Source organism: Accipiter gentilis, chromosome 20 (genome assembly GCF_929443795.1).
Source record: "Accipiter gentilis chromosome 20, bAccGen1.1, whole genome shotgun sequence".
Lineage (NCBI taxonomy): Eukaryota > Metazoa > Chordata > Aves > Accipitriformes > Accipitridae > Astur > Astur gentilis.
In genome coordinates, this window is record NC_064899.1 from 6,116,219 (window position 1) to 6,139,904 (window position 23,686).

General features: G+C 37.4%; 1 protein-coding gene across 5 annotated transcripts in view; it reads right to left on the bottom strand.

Moving 5' to 3' along the window:
- Positions 1 to 23,686, bottom strand: part of CDH18 (cadherin 18) — a 512,714-nt gene that overhangs the window by 168,857 nt on the left and 320,171 nt on the right. For all 5 annotated transcript variants that reach the window (XM_049823983.1, XM_049823986.1, XM_049823985.1 and 2 more), the window contains one exon: positions 12,689 to 12,765. The gene's annotated coding sequence lies outside the window, so the exon portion shown is untranslated. The remainder of the gene's footprint in view (positions 1 to 12,688; positions 12,766 to 23,686) is intronic.

Below are 23,686 nucleotides of genomic sequence, written 5' to 3' on the forward strand. Positions count from 1 at the left end.
CAAAGGGAGATCTGCAAAGTTTGCAAACAAAACAGAAGAAGTACTTAATTTGCAAACAGCACTGCATGTAGACAGGTAATTAATGCTACAACGAACAGTTAGTGAAAATATGACATTAAAAAAAGATTAAAGGATTCAATACCTGTCCTCAGTTGGCACACAAAACTAATTCGTACATGATAAGCAGGCACATAGCAACTTTAGGATAGTAGAAGTGCTCTGCCACAATCGATGTTTTTTGCAACTCTACCTATATGATTTGCACAGAGTGACCATCAGAACCACGACACAGTAACAACACAATTAGGTAAAATCCAGCCACCGTTTCTATAACTATAATTGCACACACAGTCATGCTAGCCATTACCTGCTGTGAAAGGAACAACTGTGAAACACAGGGAGATGACTCATGAATCTGACTCACGTCTTTCTCTCTTCCTCAACCAGAGACCAATCCATCTACATTTATATCTGGAGTCCATGTAACTAGTCAAGGATAATATAGATATGCAAGATGGCACAAAGGTCCTTTTACATTCCCAAAGCAGCAGAGGCTTTTTTTCTGTGCTGTTGTCCCAAGGAACTTGCTAGCAGAAAAAAAAGCTTTCAGTGATTTCTTGAGTCATTCCTCCCATTTATAAAGGTCAGGTCACCCAATCAGGGAACAAAACAAATACATGAGACTCTGATGAGCAATTATCCAGTTTAAATAGGAAGAACTTGCAACAGCCCACTTGTGTATAATCCACAGGCACTGTTTGTCCTAACAAATTACTTCTCAAAAATGAATAGCAAGAGCTACACTGAGCGGTATGGTAGCATTCCAAATGACTGGTAAAAAACAAAGAATGGGAAGGGAGGTGCAAAGTGGACATTAGATACTTAAGAAAGAGGTAAAGAAATTTACCTCCCAAGTTCAGCACTGTACTTGAAACTCCTTAAAATCACATACATTATTCATTATATTATTGTTATAGGTATTTTGGCAATACATAATATATAGTATAAATTAAATAACTTCTTGACTGAAATTTCCCAATAAGCTCTTCATTTAATGCATTCAATTTACAGATCTTTTTCCTCAAATAGTAATCATGTTACCTTTTATTTATCACTGTCCATCACGATTATGACTGACTGAGCTCACTTTCTGTATGCTGGATTCAAATGACAAAACTCCAACTCCCACTAGGTGAATTACAAAATTCCAAGTTTGGCAAAAGTAACATTTTACTTAAAAGTTCAGTGGCACTCAGCATCAGTTGCTTTCCTCCGTAAGAGAGCACCTTGCTTTTCTTTTAATTTTTTTAAATCTCTATTAATGTGGTTTTGAGTTATAAATGTTCTAGGAGTAAAAACCCACAATAAAAATACTAAAAAACCCTTCATTACAGCAATATACAAAAAGGGGAATTTATGAAAAAATAATTCAGTGTTCAGAATGCCTTTTGTGGACTTCAGTTTTTAAGAAATCACTATTAAGAGGTCAAATAGTCCCCAACTTTTGACAGGTAAGACTATATCTTTGGGTCAGTTACTGGCAAAATAATAAAAAATGTAATGGTTTTTTTCTTGTTCTTTGCAAAGAAGCAACAGTAACCTGAATTCTATTTTGAGTTTGATTTTGAGCACTACATGAAACCAAAGCAAATTGCTCCTGGCTTCAGTGAAAGTGGCATAAAGACTTTATCTACCTATTTTACAACATCCTGACACCATGTGTGTAATGTCGCAGAATCCTCCCCAGGTTGGGGGAGAACCTTTGGGCACCACCTAGTCCAATGCCCTGCTCAAAGCAGGGTCAGCTTCTGGGCTGGATGCGACTGTTTACCTGCAGAGAAGCTTGTGGGAAAGAGGATGCATGAACTGGCCTGGGGTTAAGCTAACTGGACAGGAGGTCAGAAACCATCAGATATGACTAAACTTGTTGGACTCAACAGATAACAATGTAAGAAGTTCCAGACGGAGCCATGAGGAAGTGCTGGATTTCACAGAGACTGAAGTGAGAAGCAGGTGCACTTCACAGACCATTCCAGAAGAATACGGGAGCTCTTTTGGAGAGTCAAGTCTTGCAAGATCCACACTGCCTAGGTAACTATCTCAGTAATACTTTTTAAAGTTGAGACTACCTAGGAAACACTACTAGAAATACCGAGTTTGGGTGTTCTTGTAGAAAATCTAAGATAAACAAGGAAAAGGTAATTATGAGCAAGTTGTTTATTTGGGAGGGGACAAAAAGATGGTAAGATGGAAGAACCTGAAAGAGGAAATGGGGGGGGAGGAAATATAAAAGGCAGCCAATCATGTGATCACTGTTATTTGGAGATCGCTGTAGAGCAGCCCTGTGCCTGACCACTGCCATTTGGAGCTGGGCAGTAACAGTGCAAAGATGAGGTTTGCACTGTATTAGTGTCTGACTTGCTTCTGCAGTCAGACGGAGAGGACGTATCTTCCCTGGAGCTGCTGAGGGATGGCTGGCAGCTCTTCTCCTTGGAATGATGGAGGAACCCCTGGAGGGTACCACCTAACAACTTTTCCCTCTCAGGTCTCCTGTAACACACACCAGGGGCCCTCTCTGCATTTTAGACCTCTGTAGATTCTGTTAGAGTCTCTGCAGGCCTAGATTAATTTTTTTATTACAAATATATTTCATGAAGCCTGTAATTAAGTGATACCAGTTCAGTTAATCCCTACTCATTGTTTCACAAGTGTACGAAGTGAATCAACTCCTGCAACAATCCAGGTCGTTCCTTGGATCTATATCCTTCAGTTCAAATAAAAAAGGAATCATGGAAGTCACAAAAAGCCCAATAAAAGAAAATCCTCTTCAGAAGTAAAACTATTACCCAGGAATCCAACACTAAAGAAAAGGAATAATTTTAAACGGCACAATGGTGAATAAGAGCTCTGTTCAATGGTCACTGGCAGTTCCAGGATTTCTCTTATGCAGCTATGGAAATAAACATAAGTGAAGAGAAAAGGAGACATCCATCTAAGTTGAGTCTAAATTTGAAGTCTGTATTTAAAAACATGCCTTTTCTCATCACACTTTAACTGGGATCTCCTTACGTCTTTGACTTCTCCTGTGGCATTACTTCTGCCAAACTTACTATAATCACTGTCAACCACACAGCATTACTGCTAGCATGTTCTTTTCTTACCATTTCCCTAAAAAAGTTTTTCTTCTACATAGTACCAACTAGATTTGTCTTTGGCTGCACTCATCCCTTCATTATATTTAGCTTTCTCTACTCTCTTGAAATGTACATACAGAGCATAACTCCCCCTCCCCCCCCCAATCTTATCTTCCTGTCTTCTTTTCTCACTCTTCCAGCTCAGACAGTATTAAACCATCAGGCTTCTCAATTTATCACTTCCAACAATAAATGTATTTGGTTCGGTTTTAGACTGAGTTATGCATAATTCTTCAAATGGAATGTCACAGCTTCCTCATAGATATCTATAGTAAAATATGTTATCTGTTAAATGCAAACAATATAACTTAGCAACTCATTCTGCAAAGTATTCACAAGTCAGAATGGATGTACAAAACAGTCACATAACTTGCAAAGGCAGCTTTGCCCAGATTGATGAACGAGGAGGATACAGATAAACATGCATTCGTTTGTGGGTACATAAACAGGAAGTGTCTGCCTATACGTAACAAACAAATACAAAAGCAAATTAGTGTAATTTGGTGTTGAAATTTTCTATGGATAATTACTGTTGCAAATACAGAAATATCTGAGACACCTACTTTTGTTATCTTGGCAAGAAAGGAATCTCTAATAATTAGAAAAATACCAAATGTCATACAGAATGCTGTCTGAACAGACAGTAAATACAACTCTGCATGTCACATTTTAAATGTTCTTTCACTTTGAAAGAAATCACAGCTTTGTTTGTAGCAGTATTTTTATTGTCACTTTGTAGTAAAAATGAACACAAGCATCAAGCATTTACTCGTACTTTTCACCCTAGGGGTAAGCTAGACCAGCAGAATGGATTTTTTCTGAATATACTATTTTTTACATTCTTTCTTATGTTGGAGGATTCCCAAAATCCAGATAACTATGTTTTCTCTCATGGGACATCAACATGAACATGCAATGATTTCTACTATATAAGAAATAATTTCTGTATCTTCCACCAGTGCAGTCGCTACCGATATTGAAAATTTCCAAAATAACCCAAGAAAATATTTTCATAAGTTTTCTAGCTTGATGTATTGCAAATTCAGAAAGGAATGATGTAGTAAATTCAGGTGAAACCTAAACAGAAGAGTTAAATGAAAAAGATCTCAAAGTGAGTTTTGAAAAGACATGGAAATGACTGCAGTATTTTACATGAATTCTTAGGAGAGTGTCTTTAAATAGTTATGCATGGCTACATCAGAAGTGCATCATTGTCTTCCAATTAATATTATATTATCAGAATTATCCTTTCTGCTATTATAATAGCAAACCATCTTTAACATCTGCTTAGATACTTTGAAGTACTCTTGCTGTGATCACTGTTTATTGATTGAGTAAATCTATCCCATATTTTTCAGAAATTTACACTAAAGCATAATCCAGGACCAAATAATCTGTAAGTAAAAAATTCTACAAATCCACCGGAATCAACAGGAAAACAGTGACTTTAAGAAAAGGCAACCAATTTAGGTCTTTGCCACTAAAGTTTCTGTAGTTCTGAAGTTCATTTTTTCTAATTAAACACTAGAATCTATAGCTATAAAAAGATCAAGGAAATATTTTTTCCATTTAAAAACACTGATTTTTCAAGGCTGTGTAAACACACACACACACAAACACCCTCCACATAGATCTGTATGTGTATGTGTGTACCTTTGTGAACAAAATCTCCACAAGCTCCCATTTCTCAGTAGTTGCATTGGTCTGTTACAATTTCTAACTAAAAGTTCCCCCACAAATTCATTTTTACTCACTTTTCCACTTCCATTGCTCTACGTTATGAAAAAAAAAACAAAAAAAAACCACCGCAAAACCATTCATTAAAAACTCTTTATAGGCATGATTAATGAATTTCAGTTCAACAACTGAACTCATTATGAGGACTACTTTAATCTTGCATTTTTTCTAACAGAAAATAAAAATATTCTTATATGTATGCTTATTTGCATTTCAGATGTATATGCATTTTTTTCCTTTCCTTTCTTTAGGGAAGGGGAATGGGTACCAAGAATGAGTGGACCTTTTTCTGTCTTGCGAAAGCTTATGTTACATAGCATGGTATTTGAAAAACAGGTAAAAAATATATTAAAATAACAGTACACTTTGGTAAATAACTATGTCCAACTACCAGTGGAAGTCAATACTGACACAAAGAAGACAGTAACATGTTTTTTTTTGTTGTTGAGACTATCTAATACCTTGGTTTTTTCAACAGCTACTCATATTATCACTACTTTCTTTTTCAGAAAAGCAAAACAGTTGTTTGTCACAAAAAGACACCAAAACAAAAGAAAAAATCCAACTCTTTCAATCCTGATGCATGTATTGGTATCTTTGAACACACAGTATTTCATTAAATTCATTCATGAATGTCAGCATATAAAAGTAATTTTTAAAAAATGAATTGTGTGCTAATACTGAAACACACAAAGTCACCTTCATTCTCACTCATCTTTTCAGAACAGGAAGACGTATTTCCACGCTTTTATATCAGACTGTTCTTTATTGTTCTTCCTAAGCTTCTCTTCTGAGGAAGAGATCCTGTCCTTCACTTCAACCAAGGTAGTCTTTTGTAACTTTTATGTTATTCCTCCATTATTTTTGTCTAGATATAAATCACTTCAATGTTCTTCCTTGAATAGCTCTTCATTATTCTAGAAATGTGAGTGTATATGATTTTTTTTTTGTTTGAACTGAAGTTAAACACATCATGAAAACCTCAGTTAAACACATCATGAAAACCTTACTAATGGTCTTAAGATAACTTCAGGTTTTATACAGCTGACAATTTTCATATACTAGTTTGTATTAAGGTTTAAATAGCAAAATGTGTTAAATACACTAATCCCACTGAACTGCCATAGACTTTGTATATGCAACTTTACTGCATTCTTGTGAAAATTTTAGATTCCATTCTTGTCCAAGCAACTTCCCAGAACAGATAAACAGGTAAATAAATTGAGATTTAATGTTCAAGCCATAACACCAGCAAATCCTCAGAAACAGAAGGGGAAGGAGAATCAAGGTTAATCAGTAGGATCACATCTTAGGTTCTGATTGTGCAAACAAAAAAAGACTGACTTAGCTTTAGGCCTATTAATGAAAAGCTCATTCACATTAATGGGATTGTCTGCTTAAAACTAAGCTTAAAACTGAACTTTTTAAAGATTGGGTCATTGGTGTTTTAATGGAGGAGCTTCTGTAGACGAATAACATTATATACTTAAACCCACCAGGAAAATTTCAGAATGCAGCATTCAGTTTCAAAAGATGTTGGTCTTCCATTAATAATAGTCTAACGGCAAGTGAAACATTCTAAGACTGTTTTCATATTGTTCATAAATAAGAGGCATGGTATGTTATACTAGGCTTTCTAGTGCGGGTTGGAGGTCTTCAAGAAATCATTCACAGTATGCTTAATAGAAAGAAAACAACAACAACAACAAAAAAAGGATTCTCTGCACCCAGAGGGCACCTCAAACTGTAACTTACATGTTTTCTGAGCTTAGCTTTGTTTCTGTAAGTGAGCAGAATGAGGGTTTTGCACTCATCCAGCATCATTAAAAGAGCACCACAGTCAGGACTGAACAGCCAGAAAAATCACATTCTCGCTTGAAGAGGGAAAGCATTTCATAGGTAAGATCAGTTTCTGAGCAAAACCTCGTATCTCAGTCTCATTTTGAGCCTTCTTCGACAGTGCTTACAGCTACACTGTTCCCGTAAGATCAGTTTCTGAGCAAAACCTCGTATCTCAGTCTCATTTTGAGCCTTCTTCGACAGTGCTTACAACTACACTGTTCCCGGAGTACTCTATTCAAGTCGTGAAAAGTGGTAGACTGAAGTACCTGAACGCAACATGTAAAATATCTGCTGTTATGTTGCAATAAGTTATATCCCATTTATGAAAGCAGTCATTCAACAGAGCTTGTAGGGAGAGCATAATTTAATGAAAAAGAAATTTAAAAGTGTAACAGCTTTCAGACTTTTTTTTTATGAGGCCTGGAATACCTGCTATGAAAACAATCAAGAGAAATACTAACTCAAAATTGTGTACCTGTAATTTCATCTCTAACCAACCAAAGTGAGATTCAAGCTTTTCACTGGTGGTCGTTCTCTCGCATTTCAGTGTTTCGTGTTTCTCACACAGGTTATCTGCTACTTTTTATGAAAGTAAATTGGTATTTCATTGATAAGGATACATATATTTCCATATATTCTAGCATAAATTTACTATGACTATGATAAGTAGAAAGGGATTGGGCTGTTAATGAGGCTACTAGCAAACCCTCATCACCCTTTCAGAATTAAAAGAACACGGTTATCAAAATGAACTGCCACAAGCTTCACAACGGAACAGCAGTATCAAGAAAATAAATAACCCACAGTGATTAGAAAAGCTTAAAAAGCTGATAGAAGTTCGTGATCCCGATCTAATGCAGATATAATAGCATTAAGGAAGCTTCAGGCCTATTCCTTCTTGATAGAGCAATTGTTTGCACAGGAGGCTAAAGCAACTTAGCAAATAGGAGGCTAAGGAGCTACGCTGACAGGTCTGTCACGAGCATCTTTAATCGCCAGGTAAAGGCTGATGGAGTAAGAGCTAGCATAGCACCCAAGCTCCATCCCAAACCCCACTCTAGACTGAAGAAACTACAGTGAAATGTTTTGCTAGTTTGTTTGTTTGTTTGTTTGTTTTCTGAGCGGACCCCTCTCTTAAAGGAGCAGAACAAAGCTGGGGTTTTTTTCATGACTATGAAGTCATCTGCTACACATCATCATGCAGCATGCTGTAATTTTAAAACTTGAATATTAGTTTTCTTTCTAAAACTCTGAACTGTGAGGTGCTGACATTGCTGGAATTATACATGTCTTGAGACTGAACAGAGTCTGTAAAAGATACTTATGTCGGATTTAAGCAACACTGACTGGTGTTTAACACTTGTACACGCCCCTTGCATGAAGATGAACAGCTCTTATGTGATTATTGTAATAATGCAGATTTCTTATGCATGAAAAGGTAAACAGACACAAAAAAGATACACATACACACATAGATGTAAGTATCCAGTAAAGAATGTCACATTCAGTGCTTAATCCAAAAGTTATAAAAATAAATAGGATTCTTGTAGAATTAACACAGTTCTGAATCAACACCGATGATTTAAGAGTAATAATATTTTACAGTATTTTCCCTAAACAAGAGAGTAAAAAATGACACTCATCTGTTCTACTTTTCGGAAGAGTTAAATACTCTTTTTTTCCCTTCTAGAGAGCCTTCTGCTATAAGGCATGAAGTTTAGAAAATCGTAATTCTAAGTTTTACAGTATTACATGAGCTTTTGTAACAATGTACCTAATACTTTCTACAACATTTTATGAAAACAGATATTCTTTACCTCAGTTAATTAAATCAATAGAGAGGAAATAATAAAGAGGAGTTCAATATTAGATTATACTATAAATATTGCTCTTGGAAAACACTGGGGAAAGGATTTAAAGGAGAATTATTCATTAAACTGCAGTGTTACCTTCTACAAATGTTTTCATAATTAACTGCGTTGGTCAGTTTGGAATCTAAGCTTGGTTATTTTTTTAGCTGTTATCTTTCAAATCTAAATTTATATTTACTTTAAAACCTAATGAGAAACAGTTGAACTGAATAAGGTGTATATAATAAAATAAAAAAAAAAAAAAAAAAAAGAGGAAAAAAGGAAACAGGAACCCAAAATGCTTCTGGGATAGCTGCTTCCTTCATGCTCACATTTCCAGTTCTTCTGTCTGTAAATGAGGAATACGTATCAGAGCAGTTACTTTTTGTAAACAGCAGCTCTCCAGCTCTGACAGCAAAGGACTCAGTTTGGGCTGCACAACATGACCAGGCATCTGGGTAAAATTGCAAATGGCTGCCTGCACAGTGCTCAGACACTGCATGCACACCGATACACATGTAAGCTAATTTTCTTAGAGCTCATTTAGCTGTATCTGCAGTATACCAGAGACATTGCCAATCAGTGACATCTACCTCTGTAAAAAAGGTCAAGAACAGAAGTGACAGAGTTCAACCCTATTTATTTCAGCATATATTCGAACAAGTGTCTGAGAACTCTGGCCTGCTATGACAATACAAGAGTTTTAGTGCATGAATAAGGGCATTTGCTACATGATTTTCCTATTGAAAACTCAATTATTAAAGGAAAAATATATACACTCTAAGATAAACTTGATAACTTGGATAGCAAATCATTCAAATATGCAATCTCCATATCCTACCGAAAGCAACAATTAATTTACCTTAGCTAATAGATAAAAACATGCAAAGCATTGATCCATCTCAATAACATTAGGTCCATAACACTGTCTAGCCATAGTTTTTTCTAGCATACATCCTATTCACTTTGCCATGCCCTTTAGGTCTTTTGCCTTACACACATAAGAGAAAACTAATGCCAATAAGTAAATTTTGCCAAAAACAATTATATAGCTAAACAGAAAAATCTTGTGGTTTTTGGTTGTTTTTTTTTTTTTCCCCCCTTTCATCCTTTACCCTTCACTATATTTATTGTGTGGACTGTAACTAATCAAAATCATATCATTTTTACGTAATTAAGTTATATACATACACTATCCTATTCTAAACACAAGCATTCTAAATACAGGGAAATCTCTCAATTTCTGCATTTCTAAAATCCACATTCTACTGGATATCTATCTTCCATTGATAGCAAAGATAAAAATCACTTCTTCATAACCAAGGTCTCATCCAATAATTTAGAATAAAGAAGTCACAGACATCTCATCCACTACTGCTGCTTTAGTAGTAGCATTATGGAAGTAACGCACCAGAGACCACACTTTTTTCTTATTCATTTTTTACTGCATTTTCACCAGGGAGCAAGGAAATGGGACTCCAGGGGAGCTGACTACATACGCTAGTAGTAAGACACAGCCCACAAGGCATCAATCCTTTGATACGTACCAAAATAAATGACTGGAAGCAAACAATTTATGACAGTTGTACTTCTATTTTGACACTCAAGCATAAAATCCAATGTGTCAAAAATGCACATGCCAGAATAACAACAACCACCAGAATAACATCAACACACAATAACAACAGCTCATCTTCATTTATCAGTATTTCTTAAATAAACAGTGACAGTTATGTACTAGTGGTGTCAATATACTCCCACTCTGCACAATTACAGACCATCAGAACAAGTGTTCATCACTCATTTAACACTCTCAGAAACCATGAACCTTCTCATATGCATAGACAAGGCCCCAGACAGCTAATGTCAAAGTAATCTTTTGCTCACTCAAATGTGTTGTGCTTCTGTCCTGAAAAAGAGCCTTTCTGGAAATACAAGAGAAAACATCCTACAGACCCACACCACAGGTACTTCCTCCCATCTCTTCCATTAAAATCTTTAACAAGAGAATAATTAGTGCCAAATGTGTAGAAAAATCATTAGGTAGCAACTCTTCTGATCCTGCTGGACTAAGCAGGATTTGTACCAGTAACCCAAGATCAGAATCTCTGTTTCTGACAATAAGGTCAGCAGCTATCTTATTCCCCCCAAATTCAGGCAAAGAGTTCAGAAGTCTTATCATCTTCATCATTCTTTCTAATATTTTATTGAAAGCTTTCATTTTTACGTCGATCTTTCTTACAACTCAATGATTGCTGTCTACCGCACAGCCTTGGCATTGATTTCTAAAGCAGTAATGCAACTGTATCCCCATGGCAACTTGTTTTCAGATAACTTCTCAAGCCATACATCTACCAACCACAGGAGATGGCCTATATTATTACAGTCATTCCTAAATTACATAACCAATCTTCCATTATCAGCCTACAAACCTTACAATTTGTGTAATTTATCACTTCTCTCACTTTCTCAGTTCCTTCTTTCCTTTCTAGCAAACCATCATTCATTACTCAGCAGCTGAAGTTAGCTTCCACCCAAAGCCCAAGGAGATGGCAGGAGAAGGTGTGCAGTCCCTCAGAGACAGAGGTAGTGAATCTAAAGTTCATGGACGGAGGAAGGTTGTGGCTAGGCAACACAGATGATTTCCTCCAACACTCCAGAGCTATCAAAATACGCAGTCCCCTTCCTCTGCTTTTCTTCTCAGCTCCTTCAACCTAGCCCACTTAATGGACAGAAAACCCTTCAGCTTTTTGGTTGCATTAGTCTTTCTCTAATTACTGTGCTGCAACTGGCTTCCCAAGGGAGCGAATGAGCATCAGACACAGTACCACAAAGGAGAGAGGAACACAGCTGGGAGCCATGCATCTGGTAACAATGAGCAAGCAGATTGGTTTGACTGGGTCCAATCTGCATCCCAGTTATATCCACACAAAAAAATACTCCATGCTCCTTCCAGCTAGCCCTACTCCACTAAAACACGACGCAGTTCCTTTGCTTCCCAAGCCTCCTGTTCGTTGCTCTAAAAGGATCAAGATTCTGTGTATTCAAAAAGCTGCAGAGAGCAGCTTGTCCCAGAGTCAGGGAGATCTTATGGTATTCTCTTTCCCTGCACTTGTGTATAAACAAAAGACACTACAGTATATTAAAGCCATGTTCGTAATTCCTAAGCTAATATAACTACAATCTAGTATTATGAACTTCTGCCTCAGCTGCTTTCATATTTTCAATTCTAAGAAAAGCAAAAATTTCATTTTTAAACTAATTTGCTGAAGTAGTGAAGGTTTTAAAGATATTGTATATTAGGTGCAGAGTTTAAATATTTTTCCTGTGTGACTGTCCTCAAACAACAGCATAAGTGCTTAATACACTTGCAAATATGTCCAAACATTTCTAAGTCCGAGCTTCATCCATTAGTGTTCGAGTTTAGGTTCTCACATCCAAATCTACCCTGTAAGATTCATCATTATATATTGCTTTCTGCTGGAGAGATATTTTTTCCTGGGGAGAAACAGAAAGCAGCTAACACCTGCATTTTGAAAAAGAAATTTTAATCTGACATGATTCAAAAAAGCATTTGAATTAACAGACAAGCATGCTGCAAATAAAGCTGACAGTCATTTGTAGTACAAAACAGAGTAGCATTTTTAGTAGCGTGCAAATAGAGCTGACAGGCATGTCTTTATTCAATTAGTTCCTAGTTTCCAAGGGCAGAGTTATGTGCACACATCCAAACTGCACCCTCTAATTTTAGAGACTTTCTATATTGAATATTTAAAACTACTTAGTATCCAAATCAATTTAACAGAATGTCACTTAATGTACTTCTCAGTTTTGGCTTTCAATAATTTACTCTGTATACCTCAACACTGCTCATGACCTGATCCATAATTACATCCAAGAAGATCTCCTGGCCTTTTTTTTTAAAGTATTTCAGTTTCAGAATAGTTAGACTTCCATGTGTGCACATTTTTCTATGCTTCTCTGTATTATAAAAGTTTCATACCAATCCATCTGCGTATCCTACTTACTTCTGGAGCTAAAATAGCAGGTAAAACAGGCACTTACTGTTCAGTGGTTACAGGGCTCTCCGCTCCTCCTTTTCCAAATGACTTGCCAAATCAAACCTACTGCCTCTTTAGCTGCTGGGAAACAAAAACAAAAAACCCCCACACATGTCAGAATTCAAGGAACTATGGAAGAGGGTATTTTACTAAAAAATATCTTTCAGAGGAAGTAAAAAGCAGTGTAACAGATAACGGCTAATAAGAATCTCTGAACATGAAATCCCTTTACAAGAATACTGTTGCAGGGCATACAGTTACCATCTGTACACAAGAAGAAAGAAAAAAACCTATCAGAAGCAGTGATATTAAAAATATATAAATAAATATGAAAAAGCAAATCTATCATGTCCAAACATGTTGCCCCCTTAATACAGAAATAAACTCTGAAGAAGCTTTTGATTTCTTACTTTTTTTTTAATTCAAAAGCTGCAAATTTCCATTGGAAAAAATGCAATTGAAAAAAAGGCAGCCGTAAGAAACTTATATTTTCTGAAGTACATGATAGCTGCTGATTACTTAACATTCCCCAAAGGTATCAGTATCAGCAAGCAATGCGGTGCTAGCGCTGGCCATTCAACAGAGTTATTAATAATTGCAATGCTAGCACAAGTCAGATGTGCTGGAATTATTCCTATAAAACTAGCATGATGAAGCATCTATGATTTACAGTAAGCCTCATTCACATGACACCAGATAGCATCTTAGAAAATTAGTTTAAACAGTCATTTCAGACCCAACGTATGTTAGAGATGTCACCGTGTTAAATGCAGTTCTGTTTCACAAAGTACAAAACTCACGACAACTAAAACGTGAAGTAAGAACATTTCGCTTTCTAAAAGGAAAGTCAGCGGCATTCTCATACCTCTTGTCAATACCAGACACAGCTCTTAAATGACCACCGCCAGTTACAAAATTTCTGTCTATTCATAGCAGTGGGTGGTGATGCTGACAGACTACGTGAGGAGCCCTGTTGCGCTGTGCACGCCCACTCCTTACACACTGCTAGGAGACGGCCCCTGTGCTGCATAGGTGAAAATGCGTTAAAAATGTATTTTTGAAGAGAAACCTTCTCTGAATGAAAACAGCCGTTATCTCCATCTTACAAACAGAAAAATGAGGCGTGCCAAATGTCATGGGGTAAAACCTACTTGAAAGCAGCGCTCAGATAAAACGAGGTCTGAACATCTGCCCACCCCACTAGTGTCGGTACGCGCCAGAGAGAAGCGTGGATGAACTGCTACGGACTTCACATCCTTGCAGCGCCTTCGGGGCAGGAGCCTAGAAGGCAGCAGCCGAGCGGCTAACAACCGCTTTTTGGCTTTAGATGTGGAGAAAGTCAAAGAGACCGGCCGGGGGCGATGGGATCAGCGAGGCCCCTTCTAACCACCGGCGGGGGAATGGGGCTGCCCGGCGCGAAGCTGCCGGCACCGGCCGGCCTCTCCCCCGAGCCCGCGGTCCTGGCCGTGACTGTGAGCCGGGGCACCGCGGGTTCGACCGAAAATGCACGTCTATCGCACCCGCCCCAAGCGCACCCTGCCCCAGCTGGCCTCTGGCAACAGCCAGCCAACGCAGAAATGACAAGCTGTGTCAGTCAGCAGCGTGGTTCTCTTCTTGCAGCTGCCTCACCCACAGAGTCCCCGTGACACCAACCGACCTGCAGAAGTACCACGAGACAGCTGTAGCAGAACGTGAAATATGTTTTTCTACTATCCAGTGCGTTCCAAGTACCTCAGCCACCAATGTACTTCCCAGAGGTTTTCCTTTATTTTCACAGAAAAATATTCCTTAGTATTATTTCTAAACTTACCAATGCTACAATTAAAATTTTATCAGGAAAATAACTTTTTATTTACTTTTCTTAGGGAATAATATTTTTTAAAATTTGTGTTATTGTCATTTATATTCTCGCACTGCAGGAAACCTCCGGTTAGAGATAAGAGATCCTGTAACAAAAAATAACCTTTCTTTTCTGAAGACAGAGTACTTTATCAAGTGCTTAAATAATCTCCCTTCCACACCTATTTCAAATTAATTTCATCTTTCCCATCTCCAGAATGACACCTGCCAGTGCAGCTGCTCCGCTAGGCATTTCTGTGTGCACTCAAGTCCTGCAGAATGAAAACAGAGTCAGTGTCAGGGGACAATGTTGGGGGGACACAAACCAGGACACCGGCGTGGTGGTTCCACTGCTCTGGTTCCCAAGGCTAATCCACAAAAAATAAAATATTACCACTACAAACTTTGCAGAAGAGACCTGGGAAGAAAGGTCAAGGAATAGAAAGGGCAAAACACTTCTCTATCTTCTTTTTTAGAACTGAGAGAGAGATAAAGGGGAAGGAGATTGCACACCACGAAGAGAAAAGCAGAAGAGGCAAAGCAAGGCCATGCGGCTACCAACCAGTTCTGCCATTAGATCACAGGGAAAAGCACAAGTGAGAGCTGCTATGAGACCCCTTTCTTCCACAGAAACATCAAGCAGTACCTGCTGGAACGGCTGTCTGCCTCAAATTCTTCCCTTGCTCACTTTCCCCTGCTGGTTCGATTCAAATTATTTCATGTCAACTCTTAAATACGGAGTGTATTTAAATTTTTTTATGGGAAAAGTGCAGTATGGAACTATGCAAGGTAAGGTAAAAAGGCTGCAGTGAGTTAAACTTGTATACTGAATGTTTTTCATTGAAAAATATTTTTAAAATATATTAATAATGCCTTTTGAAGAATATTTGAATGTTTACATATGAAGCTGGAGACAATACTCAGAACTGATTACTCTGCAAAACAGGATAATAAAGATTAAAAAATCTCAGCAATAAAATTAGAAACTTACAGTTTGAAGTACCATACTGTTAGCATCCCGAGCTGTACAGTCCCAGTGCTTTTGCAGAGTTCCAACTGATAAGTGCATTAATTAGAAAAGAGAAATTCCAACCCCCTTTTTCTAGACAGAAAGGATGTCAAAACTCCATATTTTATTTACTACAGGATTCAAAGCTAACCAGGTTTTACTTGCTATTTATAAAAAGGTAAATTTCTCCCGCAGGTTTTGATTTCCCCTATCCCTTTGCAAAGGGTTACAATGGAATATCTTTTGGAGAAGAAAGTTGTTGCTTCTTATTTAGTTCTCCTTTGCATCCCACAAAACCAATTGCGTCAGTGAATTTTCGTCTAAAGATAAATAGAAAAGGGAAATGAGTACATCTGCCAATACTTAATAAAATAAAAATTTTAAATAACTGTTAATAAATAAGAAATTATTTTTCTCCTTTCTGGATTGCAGTATAAGAACCAGACAAAAACCACAGTCATATATAGAAATCAGACACTGTTTTCAAAACAGTAAAAACCAGTTTATTACCACTGTTCTTATTTTTAGTCTTGTTATTTCTCCTTGAAATTATAGGTGGGATCAATATTACACAGACCTATTTTCTTACTGGTATCCCAATAACGTTCTAGAGGAACTAGAACACAATGGATGCTATATATTTATTGCTATGCAGATTTTGTAGTAAAGGTTTCTAAAACTCCCAAAACCTATAGTTTGAAGCAATACCATTACAGCAACTAAAGCAGTGAACTTCCTCATACTTATTTATTTAACAAACTGAGTTTGAGGCATATTGAATAAAGATCTTTCTACAGAAAAGTGATGGGCTGCAAGAAGTGTTGGTGACTGTTCAGTGTGATCACTGCGGGAGTAACTGCTGACCATAAGGAAACAGCTACGGAACTGGTCAGGGAATGAAAAAAATGAGTTATCAAGGACATCAGTAGCACCTGGAGCAGTAAGAAGTTTGGTCAGCTCAATGGATTTAGGAGCCCAAGATGAATTGGCTGAATACTAAATTGTTGAAAGACAATCTGAAAAGGCTCTATTCAGCATTTTGGTATTTTCTGTTTGCTTTTCATCACTAAATGATGAAAACAGAGTGGGCTAAACAATCTACCCGATAGTACCAAGCCCTTAACACTCAATCTGTAATGGCTGGAACTCAGCCACCTACATGTCTGCTACCTTCTATATTCCAAATACTGTCGTGTATCTTTTGCATTAAAAGGCCCTGAATGAATATTTTTAAACAATTTTCAAACCACGTAACCTGCTCTTCCTTCAGCAGTTCAATACAACATACCATAAGGTGTATTTGGAAATGTATTTTTTTAAAAAATGATCTAAAATTGGGGAAAAAAATAGAAAGAATGTATTTATGTTCTTGAGCTCTAGCAAAATAAAGCACAAGAAATTCCATCAGAGTTACTGCAACTACACCCATTTAAATCAAAGAGGAACGTTCAACTACTCACAGTGACAGCAAGAGATATGAGTTCATAACTCTGTTTCTAAACATCAGGGCAATTCCTGAAGGTTTTTTGGGTTGAGGTCTGGGATTTATCTGTTCTTTCTAAAGTGAAAATATGCTCCACAATTTCTAGTAGACACTGTTGTAATACCAAACGTGCTGTGTCTATTTATCATACCAACTCATTAACTTTGCTTATTCCTCTCAGTTCTCAAGCTTGCCTTCCTCATCCTGCATCCTTTCTTTGTTGTGTAAGAGTTTTACTGCTATTATTATAATTAAGACTAGAAATTCAAACTCCAGAAATGGCTTAGTTTTACCAGTGTCAATTTTATTCTCAGGCAGAAATAAAGACCTTGTTAAGTGATTTCAGAAACCAATTACTTTATTTCAAACCATCCATGTATAGTATCTCTTAGAAGCTGCTGAATGTTCTGGATTCCTACAGATGTCCTTCATAATGTTACAATTCAGGTAGTTCTTAATGAAGAATATAGTTGGTATGAACTACCATCTGCTTTGTATCATTATTAATATATTTGCAAATATTCTGTAGGAAATCACAGTGTAGAACCACAAGTCCAGTTACAATACACATAATGCTAATCTCTGCTAACAGAATGGCCCTAGATGATCCTCTGGAAATCTAAAATATTTATGAAATGTGGGCACAGTAAAAAAGAATATATTTCAATTAACAGAAGCATCTTCTGTACTTGCTAAGGAAAGGCTACTTATATATTCATCAGTCCTGACAGTGACTGACAGAGCAAACCTTTAGGAAACAACTTCTGGGAATCAAATCGAAGTGCTGAAATGCTGTTTCTGAAATGGTTACTTAAATTATTTCTAAAGTCACCTATGCCACTGTACAGTAGTTATTACCAGGGAGGAACAAACACTGTATGTGGTTATTCCTTTCACTTGTGATTAAATGGAAAAAAAAAAAAAAAAAAAAAAAAAAAAAAAAAAAAAGGTGTCCTAAACAATGTAGTACATCTTTTGACCAAGAATTAGACAAAATGGAGAGTGTGTAATCGAAGCCTTTACTTGAACTGTGTGAGGAGGCTTCATCCCTTGTGTGGCTCCAGTAATTGCAGCGGGCTTACAGCAGAACAGAACAAAGCTCATTGTACAGAGCAGAACACACAGCACTATGTTTTGTAAACTGCTACACGCTTCTGATCAGAGCAAGCAGTTATGTTTTAACTCATTTTCCAACTGTGTCAACAGAAAAGCTCCCGGCAGATTAAGAAAAGAAGTAAAGTTCAGCACTGCCTTTTATGTCTTCAAGCAAATACAACATACAGATAACAATTTAAAATAATAGGACAGATATTATCAATTAAGTTTGAAGTGAGCAAGGCTGTTTTTTTGCTTTTCTCCAATTCTTGCCTGAGATGCAGCAGAGTAAGGTCACTAAGATCATTTGCCATTAGCAAAGCTTAAGGTTGGAAGCTTTCAGGTCTCTGTTAGGTGCATGCATTCCCCAGTGTGCTGTTCTTGTTTCTATACTTAGCTGGAATCCCACTGAGCAAATGGATTGCATGTGCAAAAGCAGAACGAAATAAGGCTTTTAGTGTGACAACTTTTCTCCCTACACTGGCTGCAGAGAAAGAAAGAACATTTAAAGTATAAAAGAATAAATATAAATCATTTCAAGGAATCTCTTTAATAAGCAAATGTGTAACAGGTTTTAGAAAACCGTAACTGAGGTCTACATGTAACCAACATTAACTAAATACTCATGCCACAACATCTAATTGTTAAAGTGCAAGAAGTAGGCAAAACAAATTGGCTGATAAGCCACTCAACTCTCTTTTCAGCAGCATTCGGTCACCATGAAAACAGAGCAAACAAAATTAGCTCAATAATGAGAACTAGCTCCCACCTGACATCAGTATTTCTAAACTTTCGGATTGAGGAAAAAAACAGTGGATCCAGGGAAAGTGCCCTATAACCTCCAGGCTGTGTTTGCATTCTCCATAGAGAAGCTGAAGAATCCTGAAATTCAACAGTACTTTGGGGTCTCCTGCTATGACACTGAGGCATGAACACACAGTGTAGTCAGACTCCCAACTCCACGGATATAAAGTCCACAGGGTCTGGAAAGACTCTGATCTACAACACCCTAACTTGAATTGAGGCAAAGGTCTACAAAAACTGTCTACCAAATGAATCAAGCCCAACATGTTTCTGATTGTTTGGACGTGAGGTACTCAATGCCTTCTTCACCTCAAGTCTTTATTGGAAAGACTGGTCTTCAGGAATCCTTAGGTCAGTGGCAGAGTCTGGAGTAAGGAAGATACCCCTGCTGGAAAAGAAGCAGGCTAGGGAACTTCTAAATAATCTGGACATACATAAGTCCATGAAACCTGAGAGGAAGCACCCAGGAGTACTGAGGGAGCTGACTGATGTCATTGTGAGGCCCCTCAATTACCTTTGAAAACTTGTGGCAACCAGGAGAGACAGTTCCTGAAGACTGGAAGAAAGCAAATGTCACTCCTATCTTCCAGAAGAAGAAGAAGAAGGATCCAGGAAACTACAGGTTGGTCAACCTCACCTCAATCAGTGGGTCAGTGATAGAGCATCTGATCCTGGAAACTATCTTCAACACATGAAGGACAAGAAAATGATCAGGTGTAGTCAGCATGGATTTATGAAAGGGAAATCATGGTTAACCAACCTGACTGCCTTCAATAATGAGGTGACTAGCTTGGTGGATGAGGGGGGAGCAGTGGATGTTGTTTGCCTCAGCTCTAGGGAGGCTTTTGACACTCTCACGTCCTCAGAGACACGCTGAAATATGGGTTAGGTAAGTGCAGTGAGGTGGACTGAAAACTGGCTGAATGGCCAGGCAGAGAGGGTCGCGGTAAGCAGGACGAAGTCCAGCTGGAGGCCAGTGCTGTACCCCAAACGTCCATACCAGGGCCAGTACTATTTACGTCTTCGTTAATGACCTGGAAAATGGGATGGAGTGCACTCTCAGAAATTCTGCAGATGATATACAACTGGGGGGCAGGGAGAGTGACTGATGCACCAGATGGGTGTGCTGCCACTCAGGGGGCCCTCAACAGACTGGAGAAATGGGCAGGGAGGAATCTCAGGAAGTTCAGCAAGACCCAAACCTCCTCCAGCCTCTCTCGAGCTGCAGCGGAGGACGGCCACGGGAAGTTGATACTACAGGGCCAATGGAAGCAGGACCATCTCCTGGTGACTGCTGCGACCTTGAGGGATCTCTGGGACACAGGAAGATTTTTCAGGTACACACTTAAACCTCTGGCTTTACAGGAATATAACCGTGATGGATTTTGCACTGACGTTGACGTTTGGCTGTTTTATAGTATACAACAGAATGAAACTATGCAACTTTACAGTAATTGGACTGAGCACAAATTATTATTTCTTGGGATTTCTACCATTATGTGATTCAGGGATGTTTGCCCGTTCCTTTCAGGGTGTAAATATTTTTTCAAAGCTCTAACATCCTTCCCTAGGAGTTACTCAGTGTGCTTTTGCAGCAAGAGTTGCTATCATCAGATCCACACACTGAACACAAACAACCCTTAGAACCTTTGTAAATTTCTGAAGTTTTGTTTCCCACATATACAAATATTTTGTTTGGTTCTGAATGCATCTGAATTTAAAACTCAAAGTGAAAGCATAGCTTCACTTGAAACGGAACACATTAACTTCAGTGTTGTACAAAGATAACTGAACAAGGTCATATACTGAAACAATCCCAACAGATAAATTCATAACTATCTAACCTGCCCTGCTTTTGCAAGTAAGGGGTGAAAGCACCCATATCATTAAAACTTTTTTTTTTTTTTTTTTTTTTTTTTTTTGGCAATATTAATGCCTATAATACAATAATGTAAGGATTTAGCAAAGACCTATTCTTAACAATATGGGATTTTTTTCTAAGCTATGATTTTTGTCTTGCCTGTAAGTGTCTTTGAGGAAAGTGATTTATAGCAACAGTAATAACTACTTTAGAAAATCCAAATTTAAGTATCTTTGCTAATCTTCTATTTACATGGCAAAAGGATTTTTCTGATGCTGATTCCTACTTCTTCTTTCCAAATAAAACCAATTTATTCCTGTATATAATTTGGGGTAAAAGCTAGTGCTGCAGATTATTAAGTGGATCAAAACATTTTCCCTTTTATATTCCTCAGAAAGCATCTTTCATCCATAATTTTGAAATCCTAGTGGGAAAAAAGGAAATCATCATGTCAGCAAGACTCCTTCAATATATATTCTAAAAAGGTCTGCTGCCAACAAGGTTTAGGGATATATCGTGCCTTCAGTCACTAGTCTGAACAAGGAACGACTCCGCTTACAATGTCACAGAGACATGCTAGCTCAAAACCACCATCCAAAACCTATTTCCCTCTTTCTCCAGGGTCAGCGTGTATGTGCAAAGTACAGCTAAATCCTTTCCATTCTTCTCTGCCACACAGCTTCCTGGGTGTACATAATGTCTGAATAAGCCCAAAGAATGACACAAGTGGGGCAGACCTAGAAACAAAGTGACAGCAGCAATCCTGTGAGGTTATGAGGGACTCATACAAGTGTAACCTAGAAGTGAGAATTTGCCACTGTTTTTCTGACCTGAGCTTTAATAAAACATCCAGAAGTGAGGAGTAATCAACACCAGGAAAAAGAGAAGGCTATGCTTTAAAATGTTAAGATGAAAATTAAAATTCCTCTCTGCAAAAATTTCTGAAGATTTAAAGGAAACAGTTGAAGCAATTTTGACAAAAAATGTTTATTTGTTCCCTTCTACTTTTTCCTCTTATAGGAGAAGGATGTGCTAACTGATGTGCCATTAGTTAATAACATTCAAGAATATTTTTGTGTTAACAAATACACCTGAGGTGCCAAGTGCTACCTTTCTAAAAATAATCTTCACAAAGGTACAAGTCTCTACTGCAGATAAAATTATCAGGGAACAGACTTAAGCATAATGGTTTTAAATAGCTCTCTTATTTTGAAATCAATTTCTTCACTTTATGGGGATATTTGCTGAGGCATGAAAGGCACTTTTCTTTTAATGGAAGATTCAACACAATCAGCCATTCTGTTAGACTTTCTAGTTCTTCTGAAAAATCTGAGATTCTCCTGAACGCCAAGAAACATCCAAGACAATTAAACTGGAAGATGGAGGGGGAAAAGAAAAAAAAAAAGGATACAACAAAAAGCTTTGAATGATAGAGATGAAGACAATGTAGATGCAAGAAAACTATTTTATTCGTAAAAGGAGCTTCTTTCAAAACTCCATCTAATATATCAGTCACTTGCAGGTTGTTTTTTACTAATCATTCTCCAACTGGAAAACTAGCTCAAGGACAGTATTTTGGTTTTGTTAGAGAGGGAAAGAATTGGAAGAATTATATTCTGTGGCCTTCTAAGTGTAAGTGCAAAGTCAGGCAAGTGTGTTTTGCCTTTGGACAAGCAGAAGGTGGCAAGATACTTCCTGAACTTTAATTTTTAGAAAAACTAATTTTTTGGATTTGGCTGGGTTCTTTCCTGTATGGATCATGCTCATCGATGCAGTGATCATTTAATTTTTCATTAGATTAAGAAAGGTCAATAACTGTAGGTAGACAGTGGATAAACTGGAATTTTTAAGGATGCTGAGGCCTCTTATTGGAGGAACCTAAACCTCTTGGGAACATTTTGCCAAGATTTTATTTATGTCAAACTATAGCTTCTCAAGTCTGTATTTTGATAACTAAACCCCTAGTTTGACTTTCAGGTGTTATGCACACAGTAGTTCCCAGTGAAATATCAGGAGAGACCCCCCCAAAATGCATAAGGATTTAGCCATAGACATTCCTGGCCTTCTGTTAAGAGAACTTTGCTCTCTCATTACAAACTATAAAATCTTTCTTCTCCCTTCTCCCTCCCCCTCCAATAATTTTGAGCAACATTTGAATAGGGGTGGATAAATAATAAAAAAAAAATTAGTGTCTCAGAAATTAGAGATACTCTCCTGGGATAAGGAAAATTTCTGTTTCCTTCCCACCTCAGCAACAGACTTGTGGGGGTTTTTTCCATCTGTAATAGCCCTCTCTTACCTCAAAGAGCTATGAATATGATATCCATAAAAGACTGAGAGGTAAATTGATAATAAAGGGGTACAATCTATATGAATAAGTAAATTATTACCAACAGAACAGCACATACCATTTTCAAGTAAAAGTTATAAAAAAATCTAAGGATTCACACCAAAACATGCTTAGAGTTGCTCATATCTAATACTCATCCACGAGTCATTTACAAACAATTTGCAAATATAAAAACACATGGCCTGAATAAGGTATTCATAAGATAACTTGTTTAAATGGCAGCAGAGATTTGACTAAATTGTATAGATTATTTTTTTACCTTAATGTCTACTTTCCTTAGAAGAAGATCTGCTTTACTTCAAAAAATTCAGAAAACAGTGAGCAAAGACTCATTAACACATACAGTCAAAGCTGGCTTTCTAAACTTCTTCCAATCTCAAATGCACGATCGTTCTGTTGAGAGAAGTATTTTGTACAAAAATGTTGATCTGATACCTGGAAATGAAATATGATCACTTTCGTCTATATAGCAGGAAAAAAACTTAAAAAAAAAAAAAATTCTTCAACTGTCTGAAGTTTTCGAAGAACTGCTTTGTGTAAATCCACAAATTGTACACCTCA